Source organism: Mus musculus, chromosome 15 (assembly GCF_000001635.26).
Source record: "Mus musculus strain C57BL/6J chromosome 15, GRCm38.p6 C57BL/6J".
Classification (NCBI taxonomy): domain Eukaryota; kingdom Metazoa; phylum Chordata; class Mammalia; order Rodentia; family Muridae; genus Mus; species Mus musculus.
The window spans coordinates 82,881,213-82,906,411 of NC_000081.6; the positions used below are offsets into that span (position 1 = coordinate 82,881,213).

At 44.0% G+C, this 25,199-nt stretch overlaps 1 protein-coding gene and 2 long non-coding RNA genes across 10 annotated transcripts in view; 1 reads left to right on the top strand and 2 right to left on the bottom strand.

The window, feature by feature from the left end:
* Tcf20 (transcription factor 20) overlaps positions 1-25,199 on the bottom strand; it is a 179,657-nt gene that overhangs the window by 72,766 nt on the left and 81,692 nt on the right. For 3 of the 8 annotated variants that reach the window (XM_011245553.3, XM_011245552.3, XM_011245551.3), the window contains exon 1: positions 18,290-18,611. The exons of 4 other annotated variants lie outside the window; for them this stretch is intronic. The gene's annotated coding sequence lies outside the window, so the exon portion shown is untranslated. Of the gene's footprint in view, positions 1-18,289; positions 18,613-25,199 lie in introns of those variants that run through there. One more of the 8 variants, XM_011245554.3, reaches the window with a different exon arrangement.
* Positions 9,271-17,249, bottom strand: Tbrg3 (transforming growth factor beta regulated gene 3). Its single transcript, NR_027799.1, has one exon. It is a non-coding gene; the product is annotated as a transforming growth factor beta regulated gene 3 (long non-coding RNA).
* On the top strand, positions 17,868-24,604 carry Gm20324 (predicted gene, 20324). The gene is made up of 4 exons (NR_045068.1): positions 17,868-18,056; positions 19,507-19,860; positions 20,504-20,602; positions 24,131-24,604. It is a non-coding gene; the product is annotated as a predicted gene, 20324 (long non-coding RNA).

Consider the following 25,199-nt stretch of genomic DNA (forward strand, 5'->3'; position numbering starts at 1 on the left):
CACCCAAATACTTTGAAAATACCAGATATGCACTCAGGTGGGAGAGGAGCTGCTGAGGTTTCAGTATAGCCATCCTTACAGAAGGAAGCAGGAAAAACACACACATGACGTGTTTAGGAAGCAAGAGTTTCTCTCTCATTCTAGGACAAGCTTGTCTGCTATTTAGAGCAACAATTCTCAACCCATGAGTCACAACCACTTTGGAAGTCAAACAACCCTTTCACAGGGGTCCCACATATCAGATATTTACATTACGATTCATAACAGTAGCAAGATTACAGTTATGGTTGGGGTCATCACAGCATGAGGAACTGTATTAAAGGGTTGCAGCATTAAGAAGGTTGAGAATCACTGGCCTAGAGTGAAGTAACAGAAATGACAAGACTCTGCCTCAACTAAGTAAAACTCCCAAAGTTGTCCTCTGACCACCACACACAGGCTCATTCATATTTAAACTAATTTATCCAAAAGACATTAGCAGAAAGAATACTACATTCCTAGATAATGCAAAGCATATAGTATCATATCTGATATAAAGAACTCCTACAACCCCACAACAAAAACACGACTGATTTTTTAAAAAATAACCTATGAAAAACAAGTCAGGCATGGTGTCAAGTACTTACAATCTGAAGCAGCAGAGACAGGCAGATCCCTAGGACTTGTCAGAGTCTCTAACTGGCAAGCTTCATGCCAATGAGAGAGCATGTCTCAAAAATCAAGGTGAAAGGAATCTAAAGAACAACTCGTGATATTGACTTCTGGTTTCCACATATAACGACATGCAAATGTACACAAACCACAGAAGCTGCCATTACACCAACAAATAAGTAAATAAAGAACTTGACAACAATTCTCTGAGGAAGGAAGAAACACAACAAACATATGCAAATGCAAGTCAAAACCACAAGGAGTTGTTCCTTCATACCCATTAAGAATAGCTATGAATGGGCTGGAGAGATGGCTAGTGGTTAAGAGCACTGACTGATGATCCTGAGTTCAGGTCCCAGCAACCACAACGTTACAGATGGCTCATGACCCTCTGTAATGGGATCTGACGCCCTCTTCTGGTGTGTCTGAAGAGAAGGACAGTATACTCACATACGTAAAATAAATAAATCTTTAAAAAGAAGAGCTATGAACATTTTAAAAATTACAAATGCTGGCCCATACATGGAGAAACTAGAAGTCCCATATATTGTGATGGGAGTGTTAAACAGTATATCCACTTTGGAATAGAATGTAGATTACAGAGAGTTGATATATAAATAACAATTCTACCCTAGGTATCAATAGTCAAAAGAACTAGACTATGTAGCCAAGGACAACCCTAAACTTCTGATCCATCTGACCCCACCTTCCTAATGCTAGGAAATTACAAGTGTGTGCCACATATTTGTTTACTGGACACAGGGGGTTGAATAAAGGAATAAAGACTTACTGAGCATACAGCTAAGTAAGCACTCTACAAACCCAGCTACATGTAACCCTAAAAAGATATTAAACGTCAATGTTTATTACGTTATTCAAAATAGGCCAAAAGTAAATAGAACACAAATATACTTAAAATACAGCACTACTCAGTCATAGAAAGACTGAAGTTCTGCTACACTGTACAAGGACAAACCTTGACAATACTGCTAGTAAAATAAGCCAGAGACAAACGGGCAAGCATGAGTCTATATATATCACATAACTGGAACATGCAAATTCAGAAACAGATTAGAAGTTGGAGGTTATAAGGCTCTGGAAGAGCAGGAAAAAGGGAGTTCTTGCCTAATGCCTAGAGTTTCTGGTTTGGGGTAATGAAATGCTTTGGAAACAGTGATAATGGCTGCACAACAATGAGAATATAATTAGTACCACTTAACTGTACACTTAAAAGGGGCTAAACTGACTATCTGTAATCCATCCACCTATATAAAACACAATTTATTAAAACAGCAAGAAAAATTAAAATATAGACACTACAAAAAAGTTTGGCAATCTCTTGCAAAGTCTACTGACAGATTATGAGTAAGCCATACATCTAACTATCCAAATGAGCTAAACTTAAGAAGACATGAAAACTCACATACATGCTTTATTTAAATTTGGTTTGTTTTGGGTTTTTGTTTGTTTGTTTTTATTTTGGTTTTTCGAGACAGGGTTTCTCTGTGTAGCCCTGGCTGTCCTGGAACTCACTCTGTAGACCAGGCAGGCCTTGAACTCAGAGACCCGCCTGCCTCTGCCTCCCGAGTGCTGGGATTAGAGGCATGCAGCACCTGAGATAGTAAACAGATCAACAGACTGGTGCTATACCCTAAATTAAGTATTAGCAATGATTAAAAAAAAGCTGTAGAACTAGCAGAGTGTGGTACACACCTATAATCCCAGTACACAGGAAGCAGAAGCAGGAAAATCATTCCAAGTTTGAGTCCTAGCAAACGAAGAACCTTTGAGGCATCACTGTATGAAGAAACCAGTTTGAAAAGTCTACAGACAGTATGATTCCAATTATGACACATTCTGGAAAAGGCAAAACTGCAGACAGTGAAAAAGATCTGTGGTTACTAAGGATGTAAGGGGGAACCATAGCGCCAGGTATGGAGCTAGCTACCACAACCTCACCAGCGTGCAGAGAGGGCCCTATAGTCAGTCACTCTGTGTAAGGTCATCATGGTAAAATCATAAAATTATGTATTGGCAAATTCCAAAGAATGAACTCAAATATGAACTATAAATTTTCATTAATAGTAATGTATCAATAATTGTTCATCAACTGTACCAAACATACCACATTAGTCTAACACATTAATAATAGGATACCCTTTCATGCCCTCCACAGGCAGCAGGCATTTACAGTATACAGACATTCATGAAGGTAAAACACTTATACACAGGGGAGGGCTTGGTGGTGAAGAGCTTCAATCTCAGTGCTCGGGAGGCAGAGGAAGAGGCTGAAGGATCTACAAAGCAGGTTCTAAGACACCTAGGGCTAATATATAGAGAATCCCTATCTCAAAAACAGACAAGAAAATACTAATACACAAGTAAATAAATCCTTAAAAAACAGAACAAGGGAATCAACTCTTACAAGTTCTAACTTTCACAAGCACGTCATGGCATGTGCACATTCACCTACACCACAATAAATAAACAATGCAATAAAAAATTTAAGCTAAAGAGAAGGTGCAAAAAAAAAAAAAAAAAAAAAAAGGGAAAGTAGAGAAGGGATATGGAAGTGGCAGAGTGCTTGCCCAGCACACAAGACCTCACACAAGACCTTGAGTTCTATCTCCAACATAGAGGAAACAAAAAATTACAAACTGAAGAAAAGACTGGTTAAAGAAATGTGAACATGGGGCTGGAGAGATGGCTCAGTGATTAAGAGTACCGACTACCTTTCCAAAGGTTCTGAGTTCAAATCCCAGCAACCAATGGAGGCTCACAACCACCCGTCATGAGATCTGATGCCTTCTGGCGCGTCTGAAGACAACTACAGTGTACTTTCGTATAATAAATAAAGCAGAAAAAAAGAAAAAGAAATGTGAACACCAGGCAGTGGTGGTGCACACGTTTAATCCCAGCACTAGGGAAGTAGAGGATATGAGTTTGAGGCCATCTTGGTAGACAGAGTGAGTTCTAGGGCAGCCCAGGCTCCCTAGAGAAAACAAAAACAAACAAACAAACAAAGAAATGTGAGCTTTCATGAAAGAAAGAATATTTAAGAAAAGCCCTGAAAAGTAATAACTTCAAGAAATGGCTAATGGTCAAATACATGAACCTGCAACTGAGAATGGAGACATTTCTGAACACACAGAGTAATGGGAGAAAGCTGCAAGTTGGGACTACAAAGACAGAGGTATCTACACATGACCCATACAAAATAAGGGATATGGCAAGAGCTGCATTTGAAAGACTTTATGGCATAAGACACTAGGGAAGAAGTTATTTCTAGTTAAGGCTAGAAAAGCAACTTAAGGCAGGTCTTCCTCCGTACCCACTAACTCACTTCCTTCGACTACATCTGCAATAGCTATAAACTGCCCCTGTGAGGGTTCCTCAGCATCTCTGCAAGGTACCTTCAACTCCCACACTTTTAAACAGAGGTCTAGAAGAAAAAAAAATCATTATTCCTACAAAAATCAATTATAAGAGTATCACAGAGGAATGCTATTTCAATCAATATGTGAGCTCCTACTGTATGCCAGATACTACTCTAAGAACAGGGATAAAGTTATTTTTATCCCATGGAGCTCATATTAGGGGAGAAAACAGGCAAGAGGCAAAATGTCACATGATGCCTTGAGAAAACACAGAGCAAAAAAGGAAGCTACTTGATCCCTAGGTAAGCATGGAAGGCTTTCGGCTATAGAGAAGGGAGTGGCCACATGGTATGAAGTTTTTATAACATACACATCTAACATAAGAAGAGGAAAACAGATTTTGGACCCTTATAAAAGTAACCTCATATAATTTAAATCTAGATTATTAAAATGGTCAATATATAAAAACTGTCAAAAGTTATATTATTTACCAGATAATTATAAAACTCTCATTTTAAATTATTTTTCATTTACATTTGGTTGACTCAGTGGATGCAGAACTCACAGATACAGACGGTCAAACCTAATGAGTCTTCTCCTCTAGAAACACAACATTAAGTGGTATTTTATAAAATAACATTAGGGACCATCCAGAGACTGCCCCACCCAGGGATCCATCCCATAATCAGCCACCAAAACCAGACACTATTGCATATGCCAGCAAGATTTTGCTGAAAGGACCCTGATATAGCTGTCTCTTGTGAGGCTATGCCAGTGCCTGGCAAATACAGAAGTGGATGCTCACAGTCATCTATAGGATGGAACACAGGACCCCCAATGGAGGAGCTAGAGAAAGTAACCAAGGAGCTGAAGGGGTCTGCAACCCTATAGGTGGAACAACAATATGAACTAACCAGTACCCCCAGAGCTCATGACTCTAGCTGCATATGTAGCAGAAGATGGCCTAGTTGGCCATCACTGGGAAGAGAGGCCCCTAGGTCTTGCAAACTTTATATGCCCAGTACAGGGAAACGCCAGGGCCAAGAAGTAGGAGTGGGTGGGGAGGAGAGGAGGGTGGGGGGAGGGTATAGGGAACTTTCGGAATAGCATTTGAAATGTAAATAGAGAAAATATCTAATAAAAAAATAACATTAGAAGTCACCTCCAGCCACAAAAACATTTTAGAAGCTATTTAAGTTAAAATATTTATATTAGACAAACAATCATGACATTTCTTTAACATATTTCCATACATAACTATTTCAATAAAAATAACTTTTCATATACTAGTTTAACTAGAATAAAAGTATAGTCTTATGAAATGACTTTTTATACTGTTAGCTTGGTAGTTAAATCTTATATTTTAACAGAAATGTATTACAAGATATCTATTTTAATAGAAGGTGAATATGCTGAACTAGGTCAACATAAATTGACTGGCTGTGGAATTAAGTCTTGATTCACTTAAAAAAAAAAAAACTTATCTTTTTCCTCTTCTCAAATGGCTTAATTTAGAATGAACTAGGCAAAGATAAAGCATTAGTTTGTTCTTCCCTAGAAACCTGTATCAGTTATTAATTTGCTAATGAGCTCAGATCTAAGACTTCTACACGATCAATGCTGTGACTTCACATTGACAAAGACACTTCTAGAGCTGAATTATCACTAGGTTCCTGGAAAAGAATTTCCTAATGAACCACTAGCAAGTCTCTTAGCAGGTACGGATGGGCCTGTATCAAATCTTATGAATAGTCATATAAAAATAGAGATAGGGAAGGTAGAAATAATACTTAGTCTGTTAAGAAATATTTATTAAGAGCCAGGCGGTGATGGCGCACGCCTTTAATCCCAGCACTGGGGAGGCAGAGGCAGGCGGATTTCTGAGTTCCAGGCCAACCTGGTCTACAGAGTGAGTTCCAGGACAGCCACGGCTACACAGAGAAACCCTGTCTCAAACAAAAACAAAAACAAAAACAAAGAGAAGAGAAGAAGAAAAAGAAATATTTAACTTTCTCTTTGAATGGGTTAAACACTTCTGCTACTATAAAGAATTCAATTTCAATTCATTTTTGTGAGATGTATGTATGTGTCCATGTAGTTGTGAATATGTGAGCATTTGTGTACAGGTTTGTAAGGCTGTGTACAGGTTGATCATAGATGGTTCTGCTACATACTAGTTACATATCCTCTGTGATTCTCTCTTTTGTGGGTGGGGGATACTCAGGGGAGAGCAGGACAGGATTCTCTCACTGGACCTGGAGCCCAAAGATTTGAGACTGGCCAGCAAGCTCCAGGGATCTTTCTGCATATGTCTGTCCAGAGTTATATGCATAGACCACCATGGCACACCTGGCTTCTATGTAGGTACTAAGAATGTGGACTCAATGTTTACACAACAGGCACTTTATCAACTGAGTCATCTCCCTAACTCTCCCACTCCTTAAGTCTTTTCAAGATTCCCATCTTACATACAGGTATGTGACAAACCAGAAGCATCATTACAGAACTTGAATATATAGATTTCTGCTGGAATTATAAAGGCAGATATTTTGATTCTGAAAATAAGTGACTTTTTAAATTTAGTAAGCAGCTGCCTGAACAGCATTCTTTAAAACTGAGTAAACTCAGCATAAATAGGCAAGTAACAAACTCATGGAACCCACTAATTCAGACAGAATCCTGAACAGTGAAAGCAACTGACCCCTTCATGGCATAGTTCTTGGAAGGCTAGCAGCAAAACTCTATTCTACTTATTATTGATTTACTCAAAAATTATTTGCTGAGCATAAACGATATATCCTACAAGTTGGGAATGCAATGGTGCATAGTCCTTAACTTCTTACATATTGGTCCTTAAAAGGCAGTTCTCCATTCTGCTTTTCATCCCTCCAAGGATCCTGTACTTACATTACTGGCCAGGCTCTTTCCCACTCAACTAGATTAAATGCAGAGCCACATCACATACAGTGAAGAGCAGAACTCAGAGCCAGGTGCCCAATACCAAAAGTTGGCTCTGCTACGGACTAGTTATGTGCCCTTGGTCATGTCATTCAATTCTTCCAAGATTCAGTTTGCTCATCCAGAAAACGGAAGATAACATAACCTAATTTTTTTCTACTAATTAAATAAATTAACATTTGTCAAGTACTGAGACTATCTAGCTTTTAGAATTTATTACATGAAAATTATTAACAACGAGTTTTTGGCCACTGGAATATCCTTGCCTATCGGTTTTAATGTTAAGGTAGATTTAGTGCTAGAATTTCCTGTAAGTCCATTTTATTTACACCAGTTGCTATAGTTTAATGCTTCCTCTTATGAGGCTTTGGGCAAGGGGAAAACCAGAAGAGGAAGAAGAAAAACTCAGCAATTCATCACATGGTTACAACTCTCTCATATCTCCACCCCCAGCCTTTCTGACAGTGAGAAAAGGCTTCTCAGTCATAGACTACAACTCTCTTCCAAACCATGCTCCATGTATGCAAATCAAGCACTCAAATTCAAGTTCAGTTTCACTCCTGGGCTGCCTGGGTCCCTCTTGCTCCTGACCACCTACCCTGCCATGCTCCAGAGCTCACTTTACTGTGGCAACATACCACATACTTTTAACTTCGGTCTTAAAGAACTTTTCCTTGGCATGTTCCTTCCCCACTGCTTCCGCACAGCTCTTTCCTATCTGTCAGGCCCATTAAATGTCTCCTCCTCTACAGCTTTCTCTCATACTCTTTGCATTCTCAATCAAGAGGTAACAAGCCCCTTCCATGGGTCTCCTCTAGCTCTCGTTACACCACTGTTACAGTCTTATAGATCTTTTGTACATTTTATAAATGTTAATTTTCCATGTCTGACTCTCCTACAGACACTGAACTCTAGGAAAAAGGAAGATATTTGGTATTTCTTGTGCATAGAATAGAATCTACTTAGCAATCGTAACTGAAGTGAAATATTTTTCTCAGATGTAGTCCATTCCCTTATCTGTAGTAATAAGGGAATGGACTACATCTGAGAATGTCAGTTTTCAGCACATGCCAACCACACGTAGCAATTTTTTTTTTCATTTCATAGAAACACTTAATAAATGATACCAGTTATAATGTCTTTCACTCCCAACTCAAATTTCTCCTATGGAATATACTAAAACTCAATTCCACTTCGACAAAATCCTTTTCAATCAAAAAAAATGAAACTCTATTGCCATTATATGTGTTTTTGCAATGCTGGAGATGGAACTTGGGGCCTTGTGCATGTTAAGCAAACACTTTACCACAGAGCTGCACCCTCAGGCCCTTTGTCAGGTTTAAACTCATTGGGTAGGGTTAGCACTGAATTCAATACAACATGCACTTTTTCATTGTCTGCTGACACATGTGCAAGTAGCATAAACTGTTGGCTTTGGTGCTAGTCCAAGAGTTTGTAGGAATCATCCTGCTCTTAAGAATATAATCTCCTGGGGCTGGAGAGACGACTCAGAATTAAGAGCACTGGCTGCTCTTCCAAAAAGTCCTGAGTTCAAGTCCCAGCAACCACATGGTGGCTCAAAACCATCTTTAATGGGAACTGATGATCCTCTGGCATGCAGGCATACATGCAGACAGAGCATTCATATTCATAAATAAATCTTTAAAAAAAAAAAAACATAGTTTCCAAACTGCCCTCAGTGGGATAATTATTCAACACAAATGAGAGTACACCTGTTCCAAAATCCTCCAGAAATTCCCAGCTTTCTCCACAGAGCACAGAGTTCTTCAGCTTCTTCATCTAAACTACCAATACTCCTTCTGGGCCTCTCTGCAGTTGTTTTTCAGAGGAACAGTTGGCCATGTTTTTTGTGGTGATTTGAATATGCTTGGCTGAAGGAGTGGCACTAATGGGAGATATGGCCTTGTTGGATTAAGTGAGGCCTTGTTGGAGAAATTGTGTCAACTGTGCGGGTGGGCAAGGAGATCCTCCTCCTAACCACAAGGGAGCCAGCCTTCAGATGAAGACATAGAACTCTCAGCTCCACCTGCACCACGCCTGCCTGGATGCTGCCATGTTCTCACCTTGATAATAATGGACTGACTCTCTGAACCCTGTAAGCCAGCCCCAATTAAATGTTCTTTTTATAAGAGTTGCCTTGGTCATGATGTCTGTTCACAGCATTAAGACCCTAAGAAACTCTTCAATATACCCTAGAACCAAGATTTTCATCATCTTGTTCCTATCAGGCCGTTATTTCTTCCTCTGAAGTTTTCCCTACTCTTAATTTTAGTTAGTCACAGAAACACCCTGTACATTTTCTTCAATTAATTTAAATTCAACATTAATACCTATGTGAAAAGACATAAAGTCAAAAAGCTTATTAACACAGTATCTTGGCCAACAGACAAACTTGGAGAAATAAACATGTTGTGTATTACATAACCTCTGACCTACACTGACACAGACAGAGACAGAGGTTGAGGATAGGCCACAACAGAGCAATAGCTTGTGGGCAAAACAGTACTTTCACTGTTAAAGCACTGAACAGAACAAGACAGAAGCCAAAGCTAAAATAAAAATAATGCAAAATGGCTCTGACTAGCCTGAGAGCCATGTAAAGTGGTGTTTGGAAATATTTTTTTTATTTTTCCTGTAAACAAAAGTTTTAGGTAGATAGATATCCAAGAGATAACAGAGTTGCTTTGCTAGGACCGGAGAAAGAGTGAACTTCACCCCCAAACCCCAGCCCTGCCATCAAGCGTAAAAGTGCTTCCCATCTCACTCTGGTGGTTTTATTTTGGTTTGGTTTGAGACAGGGTCTTTCTCCATGAGCCTGGTTGTCCTAGAATTCACTATGTAGACCAGGCTGATCTACAATTACCAGAAGTAATTACCTGCCTCTGCCTCTCAAGTGCTAGGATTAAAAACACTCAGCTTGTGTGTGTGTGTGTGTGTGTGTGTGTGTGTGTGTGTGTGTGTGTGTGATTGTGTAGTTTCATGTACATTTGTGCAGGGGGCATATGAGAATCAGAGGCTAACCTGCTTGAGGCAGAGTCTCTGGTATGGAACTAACTGGCCAGCAAGCAAGCTTTTGGGCATTCAAAACTCAGGTCCTCACATTATGCAGCAGTGTTCTACCAACTGAGCCATCTTTCCAGACTCCAACTCATGCTTTCCTTTTGGTGCTTGTGTACATGTGGGTGCCCAGAGGCCAGAGAATAACACTAGGTGTTTTCTTCAATGGTTCTCTACATTATTTTTTGAGACAGGATCTCTCACTGGACTCGTTGATTCAGTTGAATTGGCTGGCTAGCAAGCTCCAGGTATCCTCTGTCTCCTCAGCAGTAAGATTACAAGTGTGAACACTATAGTGCCTGTTTTATGTTTTAGTTTTGAGGGTGGGTAGCACTATGTAGCCTTGATGGACCTGGAACTCACTGGCCTCAAACTCACAGAGATCTACCTGCCCCTGCCTCCTAGTGCTGGGATAAAAGGAGTGTACAGCCACCACTGCTGTCACTACCAACCACCACCCAGCCTAGAGTCTTAAATTTTATTCCTAAATTGTTTTCAGATAGAATTTCCTCATAATAAAATTACTTATAAGCACAAGATCTAATCTTGAGATATAGATATTTAGAATAGAAGTTCTCAAACTATGAGGGCAGTGTATCAGACATCCTACATATCATAACAGTAGCAAAATAAGTTATGTAGTAGAAATGAAAATAACATTATGGTTGGGGGTCACCACAACATGGAAACATTACATGCATTAGGAAGGTTGAGAACCACTACTCTAGAAACTTATATCCCCCTCCTACTCAATCCTCATCCACCCAAAGTAGTGGGCAAGGAAGTGTCAAAGCCAAACATTGTAGCAAAGACTTGTAAAACAATCATTTGGGAGGTCGTAGCAAAAAGATCAGAAGTCGGCCACATAACAAGTTTGAGGCCAGCATAGGCTACATGAGACCTGCCTATGAACAAAACAAAAAGTATTATCAATCCAATTCCTAATATCATGGGTTATTTTGGCTTACAAATAAGATGATCCATTTTTTAACTTTCAGCGTATTTGTAAGACCTCATCTTTATTACAGTATCACAGTACCAGTGGTCTGTTCCTTTTTATTGTGAGCAACCTTCCATTAAATGTATATACTATTTTATCTTGCCCATGGACAGACATCTGGACCATTTCCAGGATCTGATTATTATAAGAATAACTGCTATAAGCATTCTCGCATATAGCTTAGTTGCAGAAAATTTTGTTTCTTCTGAATAAATACCTAAAAGTGAAACTGCAGGTCACAAGATATACATGTTCAACTTTCTAAGAATTTCTTACGTTTTCCAAAATGGTTACATCATTTTACACATTCACCAACAGGATAGCAGACTCCTAGATGTACTGTTTAAGAAGCTCTGCCCATGCTATAATCAAACTAGCATTCTGCATACACACACACTTCTACTATTTTAAGAACTTTACAGATGCACACCAAGAACACTTTTTCTTCTTATTCCATTTTCTATTCTGCTTATCTTCTGGTACTCATTCATTCCACAAACATCATAAGGGATGAGAAAAGGCTAGTCTAGTCACTGTTGGAAGAATAAGCATTTTCAAGAAACTGAAGAAGAATGAAGGTTGCTGAAGAAAGCAAGTGTCAAGACAGGCAGAAGGGGTCAGGTTTCTCTACAGGGTGTTATGGGAAACTTAAAATGTTCTTATCAGGAAAGAGGTGACTCTTATGTTCTGGACAAGGTGGGATAGAGGCAGATATGAATAGAAATAGGAGACCAATGTTCCACTGAGTATGAGAATGGCACTAGGGGTGATGGGGACAGGAGGAAAGAAGTATCATTACAGGACTTATATTATGGGACTGGACAGCTGGCAGCACTAGCTGATCTTCCAGAGGACTTGAGTTAGATTCCCAGAACCTGCATGGCAGCTCACAATGGCAATCTGACGCCCTCTTCTGGCCCCTGCAAGCACCAGGCACACATGTGGTACACATACATGCATGTAGGGGGAAAAAAATCCATACACATAAAATAAAAATTAAATTAAAAACAACTTTTAAAAAGAAAGCTATATAATGGAAATAGTACTGTCAGTAATTTGGTGATGAATTATAAGAGTGATACAACCATGACTTGAGAAACTGGAAAGGTAGTGGTACCACTGGGGATGACCTGTGGGAAAGTTAATCCAAATAATGAAGGTAGAATGATTATGTCTTTTTATTTTCATGCACTGTGGATAGTGAGTATGGATAGGGACTAGCCAGAAGAACTTAAGGGAGATCATTCATGGTGCCTGCTAAAGGCTTCAGTAAGGAGAAATGTCTGTCTGTTTCGAATTGTCTTAATAAAAACTGCAGACACCTAAATGTAGTGGATTATGCCTATAAGCCTAGCACTTATAGAGAATCATCATTAAGTTCAAGGACAGCCAGGGGTACAAGAGACCCTGTTTCAAAAACCAAAACCAAAACCAAAAAAGAAAAAAAAAAAAAAAAGGCCAGAAAACATCCACTGATGTTTATATTTAAAATTTCAGATTGAGGTGCTGAACACCAGTGACTTCTGTATATCTTATAGCTGCCCTTGCTTCAAAAATAGAGGGTCTCAACTGAGTGGAACTGAGCTGGAAGGATGTTGAGAAGCAAGGGCAGCTGTTAGAGGCTTTGGCAGTGGGTGATGCAGTACAGACAAGCTCGTCCTAGCTAGGAGGCTCACTAACTGGTATCTAAACTGCCTTTTGCTTCACTTTTCAACTATGACTACAGAACTTTAGAGCCAGAAGAAAACTCCCAAAAAAACCAAGCACTAGGGGCTGGAGAGATGGCTGGCTCAGCAGTTGAGTGCTTGCTGCTCTTCCCTAGGACCTGAGTTGGCTCCTCAACACCCACATTAGGCAGCTCACAACCTGCCACCCCAGCTCTAGGAGATTCAGCACCCTCTACTAGCCTCCACAGGCACCTACACCAAATACACACTACAAATTAGATTAAGAAGGAATAATCTAGTTTAACCCTATGACTTTACAGCTCAAAAAAAACTGAAAGTGATTTACACTGACAGTCAAAGGTGGGGGCCTGCTCTTTGCCAGCCGAAGTGCTTAACATGTAAACATGAGTACATGAATCTGATCTCTAGTACCCTTATAAAAAGGCTTCAGTACTGAAGTTCACCGCACAGACATATACATGTGCACCTACACACATATACATACATATGACATAATGTACTCCCCAATTTTTAAAAATTCACCAGGGTCTGATGGTCATGCATGCCTGTTATGCCAGCAATGAAGAGAAAGAGGCAGGTGGATTTCTGTGAGTTCTGGCTGCCTAGTCTATATAGATTTCCATCACTAACAGAAAAACCCCATGAAATTCCAATCTGAAGAAACATTGTGCCAGGCGGTGGTGGCACACACTTGGGAGGCAGAGGCAGGTGGATTTCTGAGTTCAAGGCCAGCCTGGTCTACAAAGTGAGCTCCAGGACAGCCAGGGCTACATAGAGAAACCAGGGGGTAGGGGAGAGTAAGAAAAGAAACATTGTTATCAATATGAAGCAGTATGGACAAAGACTGTGTTACTGTTACTTTTCAGAAAGACAGTGTTGGCTTCTTAGACCCCACTAACTGGTTTCTTATCCTGATTGTGTCTTGGTCCACAATGTATAACATGGAGAAATGCTTCCTTAGAGTTCAGTTACAATGAGGCCTTTTGATGTTATCCCCACACCTCAGTTTCAGTTCAGCCCTGGTTTCACTTCTATGACTAAAAGTAAAAACTATTACTTAGGAAGCCTGAAAAATATTCACTGTGCCTAATAAAAAGTAGGAATTCTTCTTAATTGCAGTAGTAGTGCATGTCTGATCCTAGAACTTAGGAGGAGGAAGTAGGAGGATCAGAGGTTCAGGGTCATCCTCAGCTATATAGTAAAAGGCGAAAGATTAATACAATCTGAAGAGAAACCAGAGTATCCTCAGCTATATATATAGTGCGAATGAGCCAGCCAAGTTGGGGGGGCGTGGGGGAGTAGGATCTCTTGAGATGAACAAGGGTACTACTTCTCCAGGTATGTCCTTGATTACTACTGTGGCTGGCCACATAAATGGGAAACAGGTTCTGTGTGTTGTTTTGTAAGTATGGGATAAAACACATTTGTTACAGAAAGCATATGTTTAATGGTGGTAGCAGACTATGAGAAGGGAACAACATTTCCTAGCAGTGGCCCTCGGTATTTTTTCCCAGATGTTCAAGGCCAAAGTAAATTACTTAACATTTTTTACTTGTCCTAAAGATTAAATCTGTCCACGCAGCTGAGAGAAATGTCTACAAAACAGGGACCATCTTTGAAACCAATCTAAAGCAGCATTCTATGTCATTATCATATTAAGCTTCTTTTCTTTCTTTTCCAGATAGACTTGCTCATGTAGCTCAAGCTGGCTTTAAACTCACAATCCTGCTTCTGTCTCATGAGTTCCCAGATTATAAGCAGGAACCAACACATCCACCTATATTTTTTTATTCTCTTTGTTGCTATTACTATATGACATTCTTATTTACTTACTGTTTATAGTCTGCTTTCCACTTCTTCTACCTTTTAATGTAGCCCATGAACATCTATTAATGCAAATGGCCTGACATATACAAGAGGATTTTAATCAACATTTAGGGATACAATGTACAAACAAAGAAACCATCTCCATATTGTGTTAATAGTCAAGTGTCCCAATCCTACAGAGAGAGTTTCTTTTGTTTTTTTTGTTTGTTTGTTTGTTTGTTTTTGAGACTGGAACACTATGTAGACCAGGCTAGCCTCAAAGTCATAGAGACCTGCCTGCCTTTGAGAGTACTGGGACTAAAAGCATATACCACCACAGCCAGCTCTATGTTCTTAAATCCATAAAGAACCACCAAATAAAGCCACAGCTATACCAACAACTCCTGTTACATAGCATATCTTCCTGCTAGTCCTGTGCATTACCTCAAAGCAAGCACGGCCCTAATATAGGAAACTCTGAATTTTGTCACCATGAGACTCTTTTCCTCTGTACTGTGGGTACCATGGTCATGACAAGCTCCTTGGGAAGCTTGGGTGTATATATAGTTCACTAGCAGAATACCTGCCTGTCTAGCACAATTGAGACTGCTCTCAATCCCCAGTATCACCTCCACAAGACTTTCAAGGGCCTAAAACTAAAAATACTCCCCCAAGAGGGAGTAATGCTTAAGGCATCCTGGGACAAGTTCTGTTTTTCATAAATTTATGTCAAAAAAGTCTCACTTGGCCAAAGTGAAAGCAATCATGACATGGTTCCTGAACACTTGCAAACCAGTCACACAGGCAACAAGAAAGACAACCTTTTATGACTTCTCTTGCTCTTTCAGGTTATGTTTTCAGCTCAAGACAAAATGGCAGAAGTAGATAAGAAAGAGAAACGTCTTACAAATTAAATCTTAGGCATACCAGCAAAACTGGCCAAGCAAGGACAAACTGAAAGTTAAGAAAATTCCCAAGGGTCACAGAAACCACCTTCCAGTATTTCACCCAGCTCCAAATTTCATATTCACCAGTTTGGTTGTTATTGCTTGTTGTGCTGTTGTTTGTTTGTTTGTTTGTTTGTTTGTTTTAAAGAGCCAGTAGAGCAGAATGACAGTAGAAAGCTAAGTATTTTAGGGCCACCCATACTAACTAATCTGCCCCTTGAGCAGGCCCTGAGTTAAAAGGAACCTGGTAACAAGTTTTGGGACCTAGGAGAGAAGAGTTATATTCAAGCTCCACCTCTCACTAGCTTATGTATTCTGTGGAGAAGGAATAATGAACTCTTAGGTCCACTGGGTAGACATTTTAGGACAGTTTAGAATTCTTTGGCCTAAGTCCATACATTGTTTTTGTTTTTAACGTAAATGTTAGCTTCCTTTCCTCTCTAAGTTAAAACTTAATAAAGGCAATTCTCCTACTATCTTACCTATGTAAGATCTCTCATATACATACGTACATACATACACACTCACAAACTACCACAGTAAAGCTTTATAGTAATTTTTTCATAAGCCATAAAACAAGCATAATACATACTTGAGTGTGAGAGGTGCTTCTAATTCAAGTAACTGGCACTTTTTCAAATCATACAGTAAACATGAGGTCATAATTCAAGTCCTAATAAAAAATTCCAAATAACTCATATGTATAATCTTAAGTGTCTCCTTATGTGACAGGCATGATTTTAACTAATATAAAAGAAAACCTTCTTTTAACACATACACAAGATAAACATTATGAGCCCATTTTGCCATCCACGTTTAAAGACCATTAAGGCTATACAGACCAAAATTTTTTAAAAAATGATCTAAAAAAACCATAGTGAGCTATATTTTATGGGGAATTGAGCAAAAACAAAAAAACAAACAAAAACAAAACAAAACAAAGTCTTCCACAAACAAGAGCAAAATCCAAGTTGGTCTAAGAGTACTTACCATTCAAAAGCATATGGCCCAGGGCCCTCACACACCAGAAAATCAGTAAAACTAACGGGTTCTTCAGCATCTGCCAGGGAAGTACCCTGCTACCACTAGGAATAAACCGGGGATGCAAACCATTTACTGCATCCTGAGGTGGATATTAATTCTGCAAGCCTACTACATCGCATAGCTAATTCTACTTTATCCCTACTCCAAGACTGAAATTGGAATTTGAAGTTAGCCAAGTAAGAGTCACCTAAAAGATCTTGAAATAGCATCCCTTCCCCACGTGGAAAGGGCTTCCAACAAAAACAGACCCAATCATCGCATCCATATTTCCCAATTAGCCAGTGCTTTTTCGGAAAACTCTTATCACAAAGGAAAAAAAAAAAGCATAATAATGTGCATTCAACATAAGCTAGACTGCTATTAATAGTGTGCGTTTTCTCTTCAGAAGCACAGAAAAGCACTGGGAATTGAGCACAAACTACCCTGACCAAGTTACTTCTCAAGCCAGTGAGGCGCATCTTACATCTCTCAGTAAAGTTCCTATGATCAAAATGAGAGCGAGCACAAAACCGGAGTGGAAGAACCACCAAACCAAACTCAAATAAACCTTCGAAATGTCTGGCCTGCAAGGGAGTCTTTAACAGAAGTGTAATTGAGGCATGAGAGGGTAGGTAACTTGCCCAGGGCTACAGTTTATTTGGTGGCCAAGCTGGAAGTGCATTCCAGGCCTCCTAGATCAGAATTTAGTGCCGTTTCCCCAGCTGCCAATGCCACCCCATGTAAAATCTTTTATAAAACTCTTCACTAAGGCTGTTAACATAAGGGTCCAATTATCATTCAAAGATCAGCCTGTTAGATAATAGCTCAAAAATTCCATCCATTTTTATAGCATTTACCAGAGTCATCTAATCTCTGGAGGGAGAACGCAGAGCTCGGGTAGAAACCCCTAATTCTGATTCGTCCCCAAAGGAGTTGAATACAGGCAGGCAAGCAAAACTGGTGTCCGCACCCACAAACCGTGGAGGAATCCGCAGCTCCACTGCCCCCCCCCAACACACACACACACACACACACTAAATTCCACTCCCATCCCGGCGCACTCAAGACATCCCACCTCCCGCCGCAGGCCGGATAGCAAACTCTTCTATAAGCCACCACTTTTCCGTGAGAATGAGGAAGAGAGACTCAGAGCCTCGCCTTCCCATCCCCTACCCGCGAGAAAGAGCTCCTTCGTGGACTCCGCGGGACCCTGCGCCCTGCCCTGCTCACCGCGGCGGGGGAGGGGAGAGCGCCCCACACAGGAAGTGCATCCTGCGCCCCTAGCTCGCGCCCCGCCGCCGGGTACCTGCTCTGGGCCGCCGGCAGGCGACAGGCAGCCGCATCCACATGGCCTCAGGTGTTCGCGCGGCTGCTCCGCCAGCCCCAGCCGGCCCCTCCCCGGCCCGCTCCAAGCCCGGCCCTTCACGGGTGCCTCGCCCCCAGCCCCCGGCCAAGAGGCCAGCAACGCCGGTCCCCGCGGGGCTGCCAAGAACGTGGACCCCTCAGCACCTCAGGCCGCAACGACCAGGTATCTCCGCCCGCAGCCCCAGAGCCTCCGGCCGCTCTGCCCTGACGCCGGTCCTGGCCGTTGACCCCTCGGCAGCCCACGCCGGTCCCCTCAGCCCGCTCCGCGACTCCCGAGGCTCAGCACTTGCAGGGCGGGCCGGGCCACGACCTGTGCTCCCAGCAGCCAGCCTGAGCGGCGCGGCCCGGTCCCGGCCCCTCGGGCTGCCCTTTCTCCTCAGGCCGGGCGGCGGTTACCTGCAGGAGCCCCCCGGCCCGTCCCTCGGCCTCCGCCGGCGCTGGGAGGGGAGGGGGCGGCGGCGCGGCGCGGGGTGGGGGTGGGGGTGCCTCCACCGCCTCCAGCGCGGACGCCCAGGCCGACGGCGGGGCGGGCCGGGGCCGCGGCCCCTAGAGGCTCGCTCCGGCCCGCGCGCTCGCTGGCTCACTCCCCGCTCCGGCGCGCCTCAGGGAGGGCTCCCCCGGCTGAGGCCGTGGCCGCCTCGCAGGGGCCGAAGGCGGCTCGGCTCCGGGTTTTTTCTCTCCATTCTCCCAACACACAGGAAATAACAGAGCGTCAGGTGACGGCGCGCAGCCAATGAGGCGGCTCCGGGCCCCGGCGCGCGGGCGGGCGGGAGGGCGCGCGGCGGGGCGGGGCGGGCGCAGGGGGCGGGGCCGGGGGCGGGGTGGCGCGCTGCCCACCCGCGTGTGGCAGCGTCGAGAGGCGCAGCAAGGAGACCCCCTACTCTGCGGTCCGGGACCACGCGCCCAGTGCTACCTCCAGCCCTCCGCTTAAGGCTACCTTGTGGGGTGCCCCAGAGCAACTTTCTGGGGAGTTAGTGGCACAGAACCTTCTACTGGGATTTCTGGAGTTCTCCCAGAGCCTCCAAATCCGAAGTCGCGCCTTTGGCAGCCCTTGAAGCCCGTGGCAATTTGTATAGTTACTTGAGCTGCCACCAGGGTGGCTCCCGCTTTCTTAACGTCCGCCGGGCCCAGGTGGGTAACATGGCCTGGTGTGTGCGGATGCACTCTCTGCCCATGGTGCCTACTGGGTGTTCCTGGATGAACAACAGTCTCTGACACTCAGTTTCCTCCGTTCTAAAAGCAAAGAAGCCAACCTACCTCACGTGTAAAATAGACTTCCACACCAGTAGTCTGCAGTGGTGCTGAGGTTCTGCACTCCTGGATGGTAGGCCCAGAACTGAAGTAAGAGATTTCCAGGGCCATGCCTCAGGCCCTAGCCAGCCTTCCCTTGTTCCTCAGATATCTTCACAGAGCAAAGGGCTAAATTTCTTTTTCCTCAAGAAAAATCTCATGTACAACCACCGTCTCATAGATCAGTGGTTCTCAACCTTCCTAATGCTTTGACCCATTAATATAGTTCATATTGTGGTGACCCTAACCATAAACTATGTCAATGCTACTTCATAACTGTAATTTTGCTACTGTTATGAATAGTAATCTCTGTTTTCTGACAGCCTCTCCTGTGAAAGGGTCATTCACTACCAAAGCTGTCCCGACGCCTAGGTTGGAACTGCTGCCTTAGATGGCAGTACCTACTGTGTGCCCACCCCTCTGCTATGCAAAATGAAGCTAATAAGGAGAGGGTGAGGTTGGACTATTTATACCCTGCTTTTGGCACACTCAGAGACCTCTCCACTTTGGACCTCACAGATGCAAGAGGAAGGAGAAGGTTTGAATTATGTGTCCCTAAAACTACTGATTCTAAACTAAGCCTGCATCCAGCCTAGATGTTGGGGAGTCTGTGGCTTCCCCTCTAAAGCAACCCAACTTGAGAGGAAACTGGAATCCAAACATGCTTTGGGTGTAAGGTGAGATGCTGACAGGAGTCAGTTGTGGTTGGTCTGGGGACCAGATTTCATATATTTGGGATCTACAGATCCCTGTGGCCTGGCTTTTACCCTTTCACCTTTCATTCTATCCAGCCAGAGTACTTCACTCTCCCTAGCCTCAGGCCACCCACAGAGGGTCTGGTGATTCCAGGCACAGCTAGGGATCCTGGTTCTAGGGACCCTATCAGGAGGATGTGGTGGAGAAGGTAATGATTTCTCCCAGCCCACCTCATCAAGTAGGGGCTAGTCCAACGCAGGTCTGGCTGTTCCCGGAGATTTGACTCCCCCACACCTCTTTGACAACAGGCAAAGTGCCAAGCCCTTCCGGAGCAAAGCGGCAAAGCTGAATAGACCGCCAGGCCCTGCCCTCTAGCTGTTCCCATTGTTCTGTTTCTTTCAAACTCTCAGCCACTAAGGCTTTTAAGAGACCACAGCCTGGCTACTGCTAGTGTCAAGACTGCCATGAGAAAGGTGGGAGGAACTGGAAACCTCTAAAGTTTTCTGCACCAAGGGGCGTGGGAGGGAGGAGAATGTAGATGTGCCTTCTTGGTGACTCAGTGTTGAAGGCATCCCCAGCCAGTTCATAAAGGGACACCATTTCCTCATTCTCCCTTCTTCCTAGGTCTCACTTTGCCTCACGGGGACAAGAAGGATACCAGAGAGCTCACGAGGAACAGGATGCAGAGAAACACTGGGTCCAGTCCCTGCCTCCTTCCCTACGGTAGCCCCCTCCCTACTCTTTCAGTCCCTTTCAGAACACTATCCAGATGACCACCACATGGAAGCTTGCCCCATTCTTACAGCCAGATCTGCTGGGACCCTACCATATGCCTTTGAATTATCACACAGAGGAAACACATTCATTGAAATCATGACCAGCAGACAGGTAGTAGTGCTCTTGTGCTGTGTGGGGGGCCTGGACAACTCATTTCTCCCCGCTGAGTTCCATGCCTGACCCCCTAGTGTTACCTCACTTAATAGGTACTGAGAGTATCTAATGAGAGCTGCACCAAGAATTCATGCAGTACCAGACACAACTAACTCTAACACCACCATGCACTGTGATACACGCTTGGAGTCCAAGGATGCAGGAGACTGAAAGAAGGATATCACTGTAAATTGGAGGCCAGAACAGCTGAGCAGATAAAGCTCAGGGAAATTAATTGCTACCCAAAGTCCTACAACTCAGGGTCGTTACTTTGTTTTGAGACAGAGTCTCAGAGGCTGGCTTCAAGTCATCATCCTCCAGACTCAGCCTCTGGGGTGCTGGGATCGCGGCCCTGACAATACTACACCCAGCTTGCTTCAGCCTCTTGTATCCTCCTTGTCTCAAATGTATCCATCTCAGTTTTCTTTCTATACTTTGTAGTCTTTTAAAGAAAACAAAGTAAATGAGCTGTTTCTTTCTCCCATCTCTCCTAACCCAGTCCACTCTAAACTACCTATTGAACGGAATCACTGTGTATCAATTCCAGAGGCAAAACTAATCCCTTCTCTCTTTCTCTGGCTCTGAGATGGCTTTTGGAAACCCTGTGTCACTCCTTTTATTACAAACTCCTCAGCCCTCCTCCAAGAACCTGGGCCGCTCTGGGATTACAAATGGAGCCTTCTGCCTCTAGGTCACTGATTCTGCTACCATCTGTCAGCACGGATTGATTGAGGAGACTGGCCCTGCTCAGCAGATCAGTGACTTGTGAGAACTGAGCCAGGGTGTCTGTTTCAGCTGCAGGCTGGTGTCGTCCTTCCCCATACTAGCTGACTCTCTTGAGCAAGGGAACAGCCCTCACCTTTATCCCTCAGCAGACTCCTGCTCTCCTTTCTCTTGGGAGGGGCCACTGGCTAACAACTCTGACCCACCAAGAAGACAGCCTGGATTCCTACTTCACAATCCTGGGGCTTCACCTCTAGTCTTGCAGCTTTCAAAAGTCTGTGGTGGACAGAAGGGGAAACTGCCCCCAACACTATGCAGTGCCTGTCCCACGCCAGGTATTTTCCCCAGGCCAAGAGCGGAGATACTGAGCGTGCTTAGGCGCTCAGGCATGGCTTGATGCTCTGGGCATGCCTTCATTCCACAGGTTCACCTGCAGTCTTTGAGACTGTAAGCTTTCTCAGGCAAGGTGAAGAAAGGCTTTAAAGCCTTGGGTGGGGATGCCCAAGACTGTATGTGGAGGGAACTATTGCCCCTGCTATGCACAAGAGACCTATGCCCAAAGCAGTAGAAAAAGATGACAAAGATGTGGCCCTGCAAGGCCTTGTATCTTTCTTGTGAAGGGGCTTCTGCTCACCAGCTTGCCCTTCCACTCTGCCCTACAAGATCAAAGTCATGGTTCCCACTAGTCCCACTGGGCTGTTTGTCTTTTGTTGTGTTGTTGTTGTTGTTGTTACTGGACCTTCCCACGTCTGTCTGGTGTCTGGTACACTTTGCAAGAAAAGACAGCATATTCACAAAAATCATACATATCGCTGATTATGAGACAGCCAGAGGATACCAGGAACGGGGCAGACTTCCCCTTACCACCCTAATCAACGCTCAAGAGAGAACCTGATGAGATTGATACTGATGTCACACCCCACTTTACAAATGCAGCCTCCGATACAGGGGAATTCAAGTAACTTGTCCAAAGTCATTAAGCCTGAAAGAGGCAGAGCTGGGATTATCCTAGGTCCCCAGTGATTGTACTTTTAACAGCCCAGCTTCCTAATGCTCAAGGACTTGGAAAAGTAGTCACTTGGAAAAGAGGCAGAGAGCTGGCAGGTCCAAAGTCTCCAGGTGACCAGGAAAAGAGACCATAGAGAACAAAGGACTCGGTGGCAGTCTCTCTCCACAGTACACTGAGGCTCTGGAGACCGACCGTCTGTGGAACTGATGCCTAGCAGAGGTCATTTTAACCACAGATGAAGAAGGACCCTGAAGGGAGACGGTAGGAAACATCAGCTCTCCACCCAACTTGAAATGCACTGAACCACTGGGCTGGAGTCTGCCTGAGCAGCCACTGACATGGAAATACCAACACAGATCACAAAGCTGGAGACCAATATGCTCTCCCCAGTGTGTACTCTTCAGCAAATCACTCCTGACTTAAGGTCTCAACTTCTTTAATTGGGATTTGGGCCATAGGAAGCAAGTGTTCTTCCTGCCTCCTAGGCATGGGGTCCCTCCCCTAGGTGATGGTTTTTACTTCTCACTAAAAGCCTGTGAGGCACCAGTCATGATACTAAGCAGAAAGAAGCACACAGAGAGGTGAGTGACTAGTTCCAAGTGAGGCAGCCAACAGAAGGCAGAACTGGGACTGGTACCCAGCCTTCTGGCTCCAGAGCTCCCACTAAGTCACTCAGTGCTCAGGGTTAACGATGAATGATCTGACTGTAGCACTAAGAGAGGCACAGTCTAAACATTAGCTCACTTAATCCTCGTAGCAAACCTGTGAGGTGGATACTGCTCGCCCTTTTGCAGATAAGGAAACTGAGGTACAGCAGTTAGGAGGAGTCTGAGCTAAAAATCAGCCTGGCGAGTAGGGCTGCCAAGCCCCTGCATCGCTTCATGCAGTAACAATGGGAGGTTCCTTTCCATTGGGATTATTTCTGCTTGAAAGCTCAAGACTTTTAGCCACATCATTGTCTGGGCGCCACAGGAAGGCAGTGCCACATGCTGAGGCATGCTGGGAAAAGACTTTGTTCCATCCTGTTTTGTTGACATGCTCTTCATTTTTAAGCCTGAAACCCAAGTTTCCTGCTAAGAATGCAAACGGTGGGGAAAACTGCAGCCATGATAGCGGCCACTGCTTCTGAGCCACACTGTTTCTTTGGCTGAGGACTCGGTATGTGTCATTTAACCTCAGCCTTCACGAGGCCAGAGCATCACCCCAGTTCATTTCTGACGAGGTCCAAAGTTGCTAGGAAGATGCTCAAAAATACAGAGCTACTAAGCAGTGGCTCCATTCCCTCCAAGTCTCTTGGCCACAGCAGCTGCCTTGCAGGAGGATCCTGAGGCTCTTGCACTGGATGTAATGGTGGCAATGGTTCTGCTCGTTTTTTTCACTCTCACCTTGTTCTAGGGCCCAGGTTGGGGGGGGGGGGTGCAGAGCTAGGTGTTGCCTTCTCAATGAGGATGGCTTAGAAATGGGGACACTGATGTTCCCCCTCCAGAGACTTGGTTTGGCTGGCAGGGTAGCCATTCCCAATTGTCTTCTAGAAAAAGATATATCATGTGAGAAGCCTCATTACTGCCTTGCATCTATCTCTCTGATAGCTCTCAAGGACAACTGCCAAGCACATGTGTGATGCCTTGGGAACAGAAAGCAGCAGGAATCATGGATTCTCCAACTCACCACCAGTCCTTGACTCCAGCCTCTCTTTTGTGAGCCACTCATCCTTACCGCCAACTCACTGCAGTCCCATGAGCACTTCTCCCTGGCTAAACAGTGTGCAGTGGCTTCCAAAGTCCCACTCTCCTGGACACAAAGCCCTCTCTTGGCTTAGCTCAAAGTGCCAACCTCCACTCCCTTGTTTCATTGTATCTGCCAAACCAAACAAGTTGTGTCCCTGGCCTAGCCTATTCCCAGAGGCAGAGGAGCCTGCCTCCGCAGAGACTAAGGTATTTCTACCTTGCTTTTTCAGGTCCAACTCAAATGCTGCCTCCTTAATAACCATTCATTCATTCATTCACTCAACACTGGCTGAGTATCATATTCCAAGCATTGAATAAAGGGTCCTTGTTGTCATTGATGTTTGTGGTCCTATGAGGCTTCATGTTGAGGCTGGATGAGTTCCAGGGAGAGGTGCTGCATGGACAAAGGCCCTGAGGCAGGAAGAAGCAAAGACAGCAGAAAGGGGGAGGAGGCAGGCAGTGTACGTCAAAGGAAAGTAGAGGTGCAGCCACGGCACAGTGTGGTCACAGGCTTGGGACTTTATCCCAAGGTAAAAGAAGCCATGGGTTCTTAGACGGCACCACAAATCCACCTTTCCGGCTGCCCAAGCCTGCCACATCCCTGTCTCTGACCTTTGGGGGCGATTTCACATCCTTCCTCCTGGGCTAACTCAAGGGCAGTACTGGCCTCTGACCAAATAGTTTCATCCCTATTAACTGACCCAGTGCCTGGAACAAGGAACTGTTCAGAAACCCCAGTTGCATGACCTGCGTGACCACATATCCCCTCTAGGGGCAAGGCTGCCTGCCTAAGGGACCTTCCTCATTCTCTGCAAGTTACAGAGTCCAGAGGTTTCAGTGAAGCCAAAACTCAGAAGCCCTTGAGAGCAGACCAAGCTTTGACTGATGTCCATGCCCAGAATCAGCATATGAACTACACAGGATCCACTTT